Source organism: Argiope bruennichi, chromosome X1 (genome assembly GCF_947563725.1).
Source record: "Argiope bruennichi chromosome X1, qqArgBrue1.1, whole genome shotgun sequence".
Taxonomy (NCBI): Eukaryota; Metazoa; Arthropoda; class Arachnida; order Araneae; family Araneidae; genus Argiope; species Argiope bruennichi.
Window position 1 is genome coordinate 120,160,248 of NC_079162.1, and position 13,794 is coordinate 120,174,041.

At 25.8% G+C, this 13,794-nt stretch overlaps 1 long non-coding RNA gene across 1 annotated transcript; it reads right to left on the reverse strand.

Annotated features, from left to right (window-relative positions):
* Nucleotides 1-1,082: 1,082 nt before the first annotated feature.
* On the reverse strand, nucleotides 1,083-5,419 carry LOC129958046 (uncharacterized). The gene is made up of 5 exons (XR_008783116.1): nucleotides 5,359-5,419; nucleotides 3,589-3,612; nucleotides 2,157-2,198; nucleotides 1,676-2,043; nucleotides 1,083-1,228 (listed from the first exon to the last, which is right to left on the reverse strand). It is a non-coding gene; the product is annotated as an uncharacterized LOC129958046 (long non-coding RNA).
* Nucleotides 5,420-13,794: the final 8,375 nt, after the last annotated feature.

Sequence of the window (13,794 nt, forward strand, 5' to 3'; positions counted from 1 at the left end):
AGTAAGCTTCACTTCATCATTCAAGGTTAGACAGAAGAAGGTCGCCTCGTTAGAAATCTTTCAACCGAAATAAATAACTTTTATTAAAACTCTAAAAAGATTATTAGTCTATAGTGCATTTGCAGAACGGCACTTTTATAAATATCACCTTATTTTTAAAAAACGGGGATGTTAAATTATAACTTGAAATTGTACATTTTTCTCAAACACAGAGAATACATTATATTTCTTTGCATGAATTCAATGTCAAGTCTCAATTTTTTAAAAGTAATAATTTAGTTGATCCATTTTTTATAAAAGGGGGATAATTGTCGAATTTATATTTTTTCACAGAACCCCTCCCCCTTTTTTTGAGAAAAGTTTTGTTTATGTGGAATATTTCTTCAAAAACTTTACCCATTAAACAAGACAGTAGGATAGAGGGTGGGAGATTTTGAAAATATTTTTTCGAAACCTCTGTAAATTTGCTTGAAAAAATATTTATTATTAAAAAATTATCCAAAATTTCGGGGATTTAATGTTAAATTATAACTTGAAATTTTACATTTTTCCCAAACACCGAGAATTTTATTTAATCGCATTAGATTTCTTTTTACAAAAAAAATGGATTCAATATCGAATCTCAATTTTTTAAAAGAAATAATTTAGGCTATTTTTATAAAAGGGTAATAATTGTAACTTGAAATTATACATTTTTCCCAAACACAGAGAATTTTATTTAATCGCATTAGATTTCCTTACAAAAAAAAAAAAAAATACATTCAATATCGAGTCTCAATTTTTAAAAGATGTTTCAAATTATTCTTATTTGAAGAATTTTAATCATATTTCAAAATTATTGTACAATTAAAATTTTTTTAGAATAAGATTTATATAATATCATTTGAAATTTTTATTAAAAAAACAGTTTTACATTTAAAATTCTAATTAAATAATTTCTGAATTATTATATCTTTGTACAATAATAAAAAATTTTTTAAATAACATTTATATGATATTTTTTGAAATTTTTTCAAAAAATGTATGTACTTATTTATAAAAAAACACAATATATAATTAAAAAATATTATTTATTTTTACATTCTTTGAAAATCTTATTTGTAAAAGTCTCCAGTGCCTCTATATGTCTGCTTGTTATTATCATTTATTTTTAAATTCTTTGAAAATCTTCGTAAAAGTCTCCAGTGCCTCTATATTTCTGCTTGTTATTATCAAGTCTTTTACGTTTCTGAAAAAAAAAAAATAACAAAATTATAAATTAATTTACAAGTGTGATTTAATATGACATTTGAGACTAGAATTATTTTTTTATTTGAACAATAAATTAGCTGTCTTTTGTTATACATTCAACATGTCCTTATGTTATACATTCAACATGTCCTTATTTTCCATTCAAGTATATTATATTATAAGGAGTTTTGAATCATTAGGAATGAATATATATCTACCACAATTGCACATTTCGAGAGTTAATCAATTTATACATCATGTTATGTAACTAAATGTACAAAAAATTAATAAATAAAACTACAGGTATCATATATTTGAATCATTAGGAATGAATATATCTACCACAATTGCACATTTCGAGAGTTAAAACACTATGCGGAGAAATATATGCTCACTGTGCAGTTATTATAGATGAATATAATTATATAATTCTTTATATACATACGTGTGGACCCTCGGGGGAGCACCTCGAAATGAGGATGAGATGCTTCCGGCATGGTGGTTGGATCTCGCCACCCTGGAGGGTACACTAATAGGTGGGGGATCTGACTCCCCCCATCGATGACGGGACGTACTTCCTTCGGGGAGGGTTGTACCGTGGCCGGTGACGGCCCTTAGGACTCAACCACAGTTCCCGCCAATTGCTGTTGCGGCGGTCCGGTCATTCAGTTTTATGGTTTAAATCCGTGTGCCTTAGGGCGGGTCGGAGAGTTAGAAGGTTGACTTATACATACTTGTGCCTAATAAAAAATCTTATCATTGATATAAGGTCTTGATAAATTTTGTTTTGTGCCGCTTGGTTTAAATGTTTAACTGAAATAAAAAAAAAGAACATGTATAAAATATTCAGTTTCCTCTCAATCGGATAAGTATTATAATACCGCATAAGAAAAAATTATTTACATAATAAATAATAATTTACTTACAATTTTTTCTTCTTCCCTCTCTATCAGAGTCCGAATCATTATCTTAAAGTGAAAAGGTAATATAAAATAAATATTATATAATATATTGGCACCGATATACTACGAGTTTTTTCGTACAAAAAACTCAAATAACACAGTATGATATAATCCATGCTTGGTGATTAAAGTTTAAAAAAATATAATTAATTAGCCGCCTTTGGTGACCAGCTAACTCACCAATATTAATGCTCGTTAATCTTATTTCCTCTTTGTAAGTAATGAGACAACCTTGAAGTAAAGGACGTGGCTATAATCACACGTTGTTTTCCAAAATCAGCACATGCGCTAAATTTAATTTCAGCTCAAATATGATTTATGAAAACAGAGTCACTGAGCGTTTAAACTTTATGGGTACTAAAGAATATATATCTTAATTTATGTAATATTTCAAGAATTTGTTAACAAAATTTTCTCAGATTAATCGTGAGAAGATTTATTAATTAAATTTTAAATGCATCGAACACTAAGAAAATAAAATGAATCGTATTAAATAATCGATCAAAAACATGTTTAAAAAAACTTCTTAAAAAATAATGTACTTAAAACTATATACATGTACAAAAAATATAGAACAAACATAAATAAAATTTAATTACAAAAGCTAAAACTAAAGAATTATCCGTTGATAATATTGTCAACAATTAGAACACAATACGCATGGGTGAATTTTTCTACGCCTGTTTGGGTAACACTGTTTTAATTTAAAAGTACTTCAAAATGAATCTGACAGACCGATAAAGTACTTCAGAATGAATCTGAAAGACCAATTAATTAACAATGTTTAATTTTAAATGCATCAAACATTAAGAAAATAAACAGAATCATTTAAAAATAATCAGCCGATAAATCTTAAGCCTAGCCTCATTACTGTTGGATAAAAACCTTACTCGTTTGGCGGTGGGAAAATTAAAGATTTTTTTGGTGGGAAAGTTAGTTTTTAATTAATAAATTTGCAATAAAATAATATTGTAGTTATAATTGAGATGTAAGTTATCATATCTTTTAAGTTATATTAAACTACACACGGTGTACAAATTTGATTAAAATCGGTCAAATAGTTTAGGAGTCAATCGCGGACAAACAACGTGACACGTAATTTATATATTAAAATATAATTACAATGATTCTTTTTCTCGACTGCTCCTAAAATTCAATAATAATCTTATTACTAACATAATATTTGGTTAAAATATTTTAGAATTTATCCTCCGTATCGCTTCTATCTGAGTCGGAATCATTGTGATCTTAAAGTGAAAAGGTAATATAAAAATAGAACTGATATACTATGAGTTTTTTTGTACAAAAATCTCAAATAACACAGTATGATATAATTCATACTTGGTGATTAAAGTGTAAAACATATAATTAATATTAAGATATAAAAAATACTTACTATTATTATTCATTGCAACTGCTCCTAAAATTCAATAAAAATCTTATAACTAACATAATATTTGGTTAAAATATTTTAGAGTTTGAAGTATGTAAAATATACTTACCAAAGGGTACAAGTGCCATTTTCTTATTCAATAAATTCGAATAGATATATTCACAATTTTTACGCTCTTTTATACTAATAGTAATTAGTAAAAACAACAAGGTTTATTAACCCCCGGTTGAATATTACTTCCTGTCTCGTCTGGAAAATTGATATGTTAACGACTTGTACCCTATTTACGATTTTTTTTTATACTAATAGTAACTAGTAAAAATAAAAGGTTTATTTGAAACCTTTGAATAATCGCTTCCTGTCTCGTCTTGAAACGGTTGGAAATCGAAATGTTAACGAACTAGTAAAAATAACAGATCACTTTATAATACTTTTAAGGTTTATTGACAGCCGTTGAATAATTGCTTCCTCTTTTAATTTAGACAGGAGTAGATCAAAAAACACCGCTCGAAATGTTAACTAATTAATTTTTTAAATGTTTTATTTTTAGAGATTATTTATAATTTCATATTGGTACAAACTGTTTATAGGGGGATATTTGTCAAAACTTATTAATAAATCAAAATTTCATTATTAAAAACGGGAATTTTATGTTAAATTAAATTGTACATTTTTTCCAAACATAAAATTACGTTAGATTTATTTTTAAATAAACAAATCATTAAATTTGGATAAATCACCATCTTTGGAAGTTTATCAAAAAATCATTATATTTGAATTTAATAAACAAATAACCATGTTTAAAAGTTTAATAAAAAAATATCATCTTTGTATTTTTTAAATTACCATCTTAAGAAGTTTAATCAAAAAATCATTATCTCTTTGATTTTTTTAAATCACCAAATTTTGAAATTTAATAAAAAAATTATTATTTTTGGATTTTTTAAAATTACCAACTTTTTTTAAAAAAAAAAATAAACAAATTACCATATTTGGGAGTTTAATAAACAAATCACCACCTTTGGGAGTTTTTTTAAATCACCATCTTTAGAAGTTTTTTAATAAAATAACCACATTTGGAAGATTAATAAACAATTACCACCTTTGGTAGTTTTTTAATAAAACCACCACCTTCGGTAGTTTTTTAAATTACCATCTTTGAAAGTTTTTTTAAATCATCACTTTTGGGGGTTTTTTCATATAACCATGTTTGAATAACAATTGAAATATCGATATTTAATTTATTTATTACCCAACATTGAAATTTGAATCGATATAAAATAATCGAGACTACACAATTGATTATTTTATATTGATTATTTTATATCAATTACCCAACATTGAATTTTAAATTGATATAAGATAATCGATACAGACTAATCGATAGAGTAATCTATATTTAATTTATTTATTACCCAACATTGAATTTTAAAATCGATATAAAATAATCGATACTACACAATTGATTATTTTATATCAATTACCCAACATTGAATTTTAAATCGATAGTGTAATCGATACAATTTAATCGATTATAGATTTTTCAGCATCTTGAAAATATCGGGTAGGGTACCGGTGCTCAACTTATTTTGTGGCCGACTGTAAACCAATATATTACAGAAAATGAAAATCCAAGAAAAAATTGGCGGGTAAAGACAGAATATCTAACTTTAAATTATGCAAATCATTTCTCAACATTTATATAGAATATATCTACAAAGTAGCTCAATTTGAATTTTAAAAAATATCAAAACAAAACTGAAATAAACAGACCTTCTTGATGTGAGCAGGTTTTTCTTTTTCATCTCAGTAAAACACAATGCCGACAGCACCTATAAAAAATTGGCAAAAATTTGTAAATAATTATTACAATATGTCTACATAAAACAGTTACATCAATAAATAATCATTAAAAAAATCAAATCATAAATATGCAAGCATGTGAAACTCATTCCAAAATTTATTTTTTGAAAACACTTTTTTTCTCCTACTTTTTTCATTGATTCTGATATCAAAAATCTGATACTTGCTTACAAAGATATAATATGACTGTGATACGTATATTATTGAGCTTTGAGAGTTTGGTAAAGCCATTTGTTTTTTTAAATATTCAGTAGTGAAAAAAAAAAAGAAATCAGAGAGGATACAATGATTATAAAATGCCACATGGCAACAGTTTACATATCAAAATTTTAAAAAGTATATTTAAGTGCTCGGTTAGGAGTTCATAGAAATTTGTGTATGTCAGTTATTAATGGCTCTAAACATTATGTACAGTATTTAATGGTCCTTTTATGTGTGTCAAATACTGTAAATACTGGTTGCATCTAATAAAACGAACAGCATTTTCACGCTTTAGAAAGGAAATAAGAAACATTCAGTAATAAATAAATCTCATTTATAAATGATGTTTTTCACATATATTTTGGATGCAATTTAAAACATGTTTGATTTTTAAATGTTACAGGAGAATCACAAGCAAGAAATATATGATTACAAAGTTATATAAATATATCACAATTATCAAAATTTTAACCAAAAAGATATAGTCCAGCAATAATTTAATTTATGCAGACACTTACATGAGTAGAACATTTAAGAGATAATAAAAACTGACATTAAATATACTGTTTGGAGGAGGAGGAAAATGAAACATTGTAATAGAGAGATGCAAGAAATTAACTATAAAGTATCTAATTTTTGCTCTAAACACCAAATTAATTGATGGAACGATATATTTAAATTAAACAGAATTAAATGAGAACAGAGAAGGCATGAATTTAAAACACAGAGCTCAGAAACGTTATTGACAACAATAAGCTACTAATAAGAGAAAAGGAAAATTACAGAAAAGTAACGAAATAACCAAGTTTTCAGTATTCCAAATTAAAATACTTCCCTGTAAACATAAAGCAAATACAAAAACTAATTCAAGGATGGGAAAAAGAATATGCACGTTCAAATGCTAATAAAGAGTAAATTGTCCCTAAATCAAATGAAACAAATATATGCTTGCCCGAGAAATGAAAATTACCTTACTTAAATGGAAGGACTAATGTTTATACAATACTGTAGAAAGACTGAATAAATTTGAAAATATGTAGGGATGTCACATATGGAAATTCATTCATTTATTTTTGCTTGATATAGAACATTGAGGAAACTAAATTTTGAAAATTAGATGCAAATCTCAACTTACTCTCATATAAGCAGTCATAAAAACAGAAAATAAATTCAGAATACTTTGCATGATTACTAACATTTCACTCTTGTTTCAAAATTTGCATAAAAGGATATGAATAAATAATGCTATTACCAAGAAAAAAGGTAACACCTTCTTGAAGAGATTTCAAGCAGGGAAAGAAATTCAGAATACAAAATAATGCCAATTTCTTAAAATAAATTAACAAGGAAAAAAATTTATCAAGAATCCTTAAAACAAATTAGACCTTTGAAATTATTATAAATTTTCTTTGGTGGGTATGAGAAAACAACCCACAGAAAAAAATGTTTTAATGAGAGGAAGTAGCAAAATTAGTGTAATTACTCCCTCTCCCTAGAGATTGCAGGTGAAGGAAATTCCAGAAAATAAATATGACATCAAATAATCTTAATCAAATTGATTAAAAACTAAAAACCAACTTTTCTTTTGCGGGATTTTCTAAATCTCTCAGAGTGAAAAATCTCTTATAAAGAAAGGAAGTCATACATCCAATAACAAGACATAACAGAAAAAGTCATTGAAAATGAATTTGTCCCCATTTAAGGGCTAAGAAGCCAAAAGTAAAAGCATTAGAGAAGAAAGTCAATTTAAAATTCATGGAATTATTCCTGAAGTTTAATATTAAATAACAAGTTTTATTTTATTATTTTTTGATTCAATAAGACGTTTTCTCAAGGTATTGAAAAAAAATTAAAGGAAAGAATCTTTTAAGAAAGGAATAAAACAAATCAGATTATTCAAGATATAAATAAAATGAGATGGTAATCACGAAAAAAAACATACTTTTAAAATCCCTACAATTCACAAATTTTTAGGAAGATATGAATTTAATACAAAATTTAATTTCAACATAGAAAGTATATTATTATAACAAGTCAGATAAAAATGGATTTAAAAAAAGCAGGCATATCTATTCTTACTGTCATTAAAGAAGTAATTATAGTACCAATAAATTCCAGGGGCTTCCCATCATTAATAACTTTTTATATGTTTCAAATTTTCTTAAAATCAAAATTAAAATAACCATAAACACTCTGTTTGCAAAAGATTTCAAGAGAATAATAATACAGAATAAAATATATTGCTAATTAAAAATTTAAATTTGGTTGAAAAAGTTATGAAGATTTCTTTTGTGAAAGATTTTCCCAAATGTGACAGAGTTGAAGTCATATTATCTTTGAAGGAGCACATTAATTAAATAAAATATACTTTGAATGGATACTATTCACTGAATAATAAACCCTTGCAGAAAAAAAAAAGTCACTTGAAGGAAAATATCCTTACTTATACAATAATGTAAAGCAATTTATTACAGAAAATGAAAATGCAAGAAAAAATTGATGGATAAAAGCAGAATATCTAACTTTAAATTATGCAAATCATTTCTCAACATTTATATAGAATATATCTACAAAGTAGCTCAATTTGAATTTTAAAAAATATCAAAACAAAACTGAAATCAACAGACCTTCTTGATGTGAGCAGGTTTTTCTTTTTCATCTCAGTAATACACAATGCAGACAGCACCTATAAAAAATTAGCAAAAATGTGTAAATAATTATTACAATATGTCTACATAAAACAGTTACTTCAATAAATAATCATTAAAAAATCAAATCATAAATATGCAAGCATGTGAAATTCATTGCAAAATATATTTTTTGAAAACACTTTTTTTCTCCTACTTTTTTCATTGATTCTGATATCAAAAATCTGATACTTGCTTACAAAGATATAATATGACTGTGATACGTATATTATTGAGCTTTGAGAGTTTGGTAAAGCCATTTGTTTTTTTAAATATTCAGTAGTGAAAAAAAAAAAGAAATCAGAGAGGATACAATGATTATAAAATGCCACATGGCAACAGTTTACATATCAAAATTTTAAAAAGTATATTTAAGTGCTCGGTTAGGAGTTTATAGAAATTTGTGTATGTCAGTTATTAATGGCTCTAAACATTATGTACAGTATTTAATGGTCCTTTTATGTGTGTCAAATACTGTAAATACTGGTTGCATCTAATAAAACGAACAGCATTTTCACGCTTTAGAAAGGAAATAAGAAACATTCAGTAATAAATAAATCTCATTTATAAATGATGTTTTTCACATATATTTTGGATGCAATTTAAAACATGTTTGATTTTCAAATGTTACAGGAGAATCACAAGCAAGAAATATATGATTACAAAGTTATATAAATATATCACAATTATCAAAATTTTAACCAAAAAGATATAGTCCAGCAATAATTTAATTTATGCAGACACTTACATGAGTAGAACATTTAAGAGATAATAAAAACTGACATTAAATATACTGTTTGGAGGAGGAGGAAAATGAAACATTGTAATAGAGAGATGCAAGAAATTAACTATAAAGTATCTAATTTTTGCTCTAAACACCAAATTAATTGATGGAACGATATATTTAAATTAAACAGAATTAAATGAGAACAGAGAAGGCATGAATTTAAAACACAGAGCTCAGAAACGTTATTGACAACAATAAGCTACTAATAAGAGAAAAGGAAAATTACAGAAAAGTAACGAAATAACCAAGTTTTTAGTATTCCAAATTAAAATACTTCCCTGTAAACATAAAGCAAATACAAAAACTAATTCAAGGATGGGAAAAAGAATATGCACGTTCAAATGCTAATAAAGAGTAAATTGTCCCTAAATCAAATGAAACAAATATATGCTTGCCCGAGAAATGAAAATTACCTTACTTAAATGGAAGGACTAATGTTTATACAATACTGTAGAAAGACTGAATAAATTTGAAAATATGTAGGGATGTCACATATGGAAATTCATTCATTTATTTTTGCTTGATATAGAACATTGAGGAAACTAAATTTTGAAAATTAGATTCAAATCTCAACTTACTCTCATATAAGCAGTCATAAAAACAGAAAATAAATTCAGAATACTTTGCATGATTACTAACATTTCACTCTTGTTTCAAAATTTGCATAAAAGGATATGAACAAATAATGCTATTACCAAGAAAAAAGGTAACACCTTCTTGAAGAGATTTCAAGCAGGGAAAGAAATTCAGAATACAAAATAATGCCAATATCTTAAAATAAATTAACAAGGAAAAAAATTTATCAAGAATCCTTAAAACAAATTAGACCTTTGAAATTATTATAAATTTTCTTTGGTGGGTATGAGAAAACAACCCACAGAAAAAAATGTTTTAATGAGAGGAAGTAGCAAAATTAGTGTAATTACTCCCTCTCCGTTGAGATTTCGGGTGAAGGAAAAATATGACATCAAATAATCTTAATCAAATTGATTAAAAACTAAAAACCAACTTTTCTTTTGCGGGATTTTCTAAATCTCTCAGAGTGAAAAATCTCTTATAAAGAAAGGAAGTCATACATCCAATAACAAGACATAACAGAAAAAGTCATTGAAAATGAATTGGTCCCCATTTAAGGGCTAAGAAGCCAAAAGTAAAAGCATTAGAGAAGAAAGTCAATTTAAAATTCATGGAATTATTCCTGAAGTTTAATATTAAATAACAAGTTTTATTTTATTATTTTTTGATTCAATAAGACGTTTTCTCAAGGTATTGAAAAAAAATTAAAGGAAAGAATCTTTTAAGAAAGGAATAAAACAAATCAGATTATTCAAGATATAAATAAAATGAGATGGTAATCACGAAAAAAAACATACTTTTAAAATCCCTACAATTCACAAATTTTTAGGAAGATATGAATTTAATACAAAATTTAATTTCAACATAGAAAGTATATTATTATAACAAGTCAGATAAAAATGGATTTAAAAAAAGCAGGCATATCTATTCTTACTGTCATTAAAGAAGTAATTATAGTACCAATAAATTCCAGGGGCTTCCCATCATTAATAACTTTTTATATGTTTCAAATTTTCTTAAAATCAAAATTAAAATAACCATAAACACTCTGTTTGCAAAAGATTTCAAGAGAATAATAATACAGAATAAAATATATTGCTAATTAAAAATTTAAATTTGGTTGAAAAAGTTATGAAGATTTCTTTTGTGAAAGATTTTCCCAAATGTGACAGAGTTGAAGTCATATTATCTTTGAAGGAGCAACTTAATTAAATAAAATATACTTTGAATGGATACTATTCCCTGAATAATAAACCCTTGCAGAGAAAAAAAAAGTCACTTGAAGGAAAATATCCTTACTTATACAATAATGTAAAGCAATTTATTACAGAAAATGAAAATGCAAGAAAAAATTGATGGATAAAAGCAGAATATCTAACTTTAAATTATGCAAATCATTTCTCAACATTTATATAGAATATATCTACAAAGTAGCTCAATTTGAATTTTAAAAAATATCAAAACAAAACTCAAATCAACAGACCTTCTTGATGTGAGCAGGTTTTTCTTTTTCATCTCAGTAATACACAATGCAGACAGCACCTATAAAAAATTAGCAAAAATGTGTAAATAATTATTACAATATGTCTACATAAAACAGTTACTTCAATAAATAATCATTAAAAAATCAAATCATAAATATGCAAGCATGTGAAATTCATTGCAAAATATATTTTTTGAAAACACTTTTTTTCTCCTACTTTTTTCATTGATTCAGATATCAAAAATCTGATACTTGCTTACAAAGATATAATATGACTGTGATACGTATATTATTGAGCTTTGAGAGTTTGGTAAAGCCATTTGTTTTTTTAAATATTCAGTAGTGAAAAAAAAAAAAAAAGAAATCAGAGAGGATACAATGATTATAAAATGCCACATGGCAACAGTTTACATATCAAAATTTTAAAAAGTATATTTAAGTGCTCGGTTAGGAGTTTATAGAAATTTGTGTATGTCAGTTATTAATGGCTCTAAACATTATGTACAGTATTTAATGGTCCTTTTATGTGTGTCAAATACTGTAAATACTGGTTGCATCTAATAAAACGAACAGCATTTTAATGCTTTAGAAAGGAAATAAGAAACATTCAGTAATAAATATATCTCATTTATAAATGATGTTTTTCACATATATTTTGGATGCAATTTAAAACATGTTTGATTTTCAAATGTTACAGGAGAATCACAAGCAAGAAATATATGATTACAAAGTTATATAAATATATCACAATTATCAAAATTTTAACCAAAAAGATATAGTCCAGCAACCTTAGAAATAATTTAATTTACGCAGACACTTACATGAGTAGAACATTTAAGAGATAATAAAAACTGACATTAAATATTCTGTTTGGAGGAGGAGGAAAATGAAACATTGTAATAGAGAGGTGCAAGAAATTAACTATAAAGTATCTAATTTTTGCTCTAAACACCAAATTAATTGATGGAACGATATATTTAAATTAAACAGAATTAAATGAGAACAGAGAAGGCATGAATTTAAAACACAGAGCTCAGAAACGTTATTGACGACAATAAGCTATTAATAAGAGAAAAGGAAAATTACAGAAAAGTAACGAAATAACCAAGTTTTCAGTATTCCTAAATTAAAATACTTCCCTGTAAACATAAAGCAAATACAAAAACTGATTCAAGGATGGGAAAATGAATATGCATGTTCAAATGCTAATAAAGAGTAAATTGTAACTGAATTAAATGAAATAAATATATGCTTGCCAGAGAAATGAAAATTACTTTACTTAAAAGGAAGGACTAATGTTTATACAATACTGTAGAAAGACTGAATAAATTTGAAAATATGTAGGGATGTCACATATGGAAATTCATTCATTTATTTTTGCTTGATATAGAACATTGAGGAAACTAAATTTTGAAAATTAGATGCAAATCTCAACTTACTCTCATATAAGCAGTCATAAAAACAGAAAATAAATTCAGAATACTTTGCATGATTACTAACATTTCACTCTTGTTTCAAAATTTGCATAAAAGGATATGAATAAATAATGCTATTACCAAGAAAAAAGGTAACACCTTCTTGAAGAGATTTCAAGCAGGGAAAGAAATTCAGAATACAAAATAATGCCAATTTCTTAAAATAAATTAACAAGGAAAAAAAATTATCAAGAATCCTTAAAACAAATTATACCTTTGAAATAATTATAAATTTTCTTTGGTGGGTATGAGAAAACAACCCACAGAAAAAAATGTTTTAATGAGAGGAAGTAGCAAAATTAGTGTAATTACTAACTCTCGGTTGAGATTTCGGGTGAAGGAAAAATATGACATCAAATAATCTTAATCAAATTGATTAAAAACTAAAAACCAACTTTTCTTTTGCGGGATTTTCTAAATCTCTCAGAGTGAAAAATCTCTTATAAAGAAAGGAAGTCATACATCCAATAACAAGACATAACAGAAAAAGTCATTAAAAATGAATTGGTCCCCATTTAAGGGCTAAGAAACCAAAAGTAAAAGCATTAGAGATGAAAGTCAATTTAAAATTCATGGAATTATTCCTGAAGTTTAATATTAAATAACAAGTTTTATTTTATTATTTTTTGATTCAATAAGACGTTTTCTCAAGGTATTGAAAAAAAATTAAAGGAAAGAATCTTTTAAGAAAGGAATAAAACAAATCAGATTATTCAAGATATAATTAAATGAGATGGTAATCATGAAAAAATCATGCTTTTAAAATCCCTACAATTCACAAATTTTTAGGAAGATATGAAGTTAATACAAAATTTAATTTCAACATAGAATGTATATTATTATAACAAGTCAGATAAAAAAGGATTTGAAAAAAAGCAGGCATATCTATTCTTACTCTCATTAAAGAAGTAATTATAGTACCAATAAATTCCAGGGGCTTCCCATCATTAATAACTTTTTATATGTTTCAAATTTTCTTAAAATCAAAATTAAAATAACCATAAACACTCTGTTTGCAAAAGATTTCAAGCGAATAATATTACAGAATAAAATATATTGCTAATTAAAAATTTAAATTTGGTTGAAAAAGTTATGAAGATTTCTTTTGTGAAAGATTTTCCCAAATGTGACAGAGTT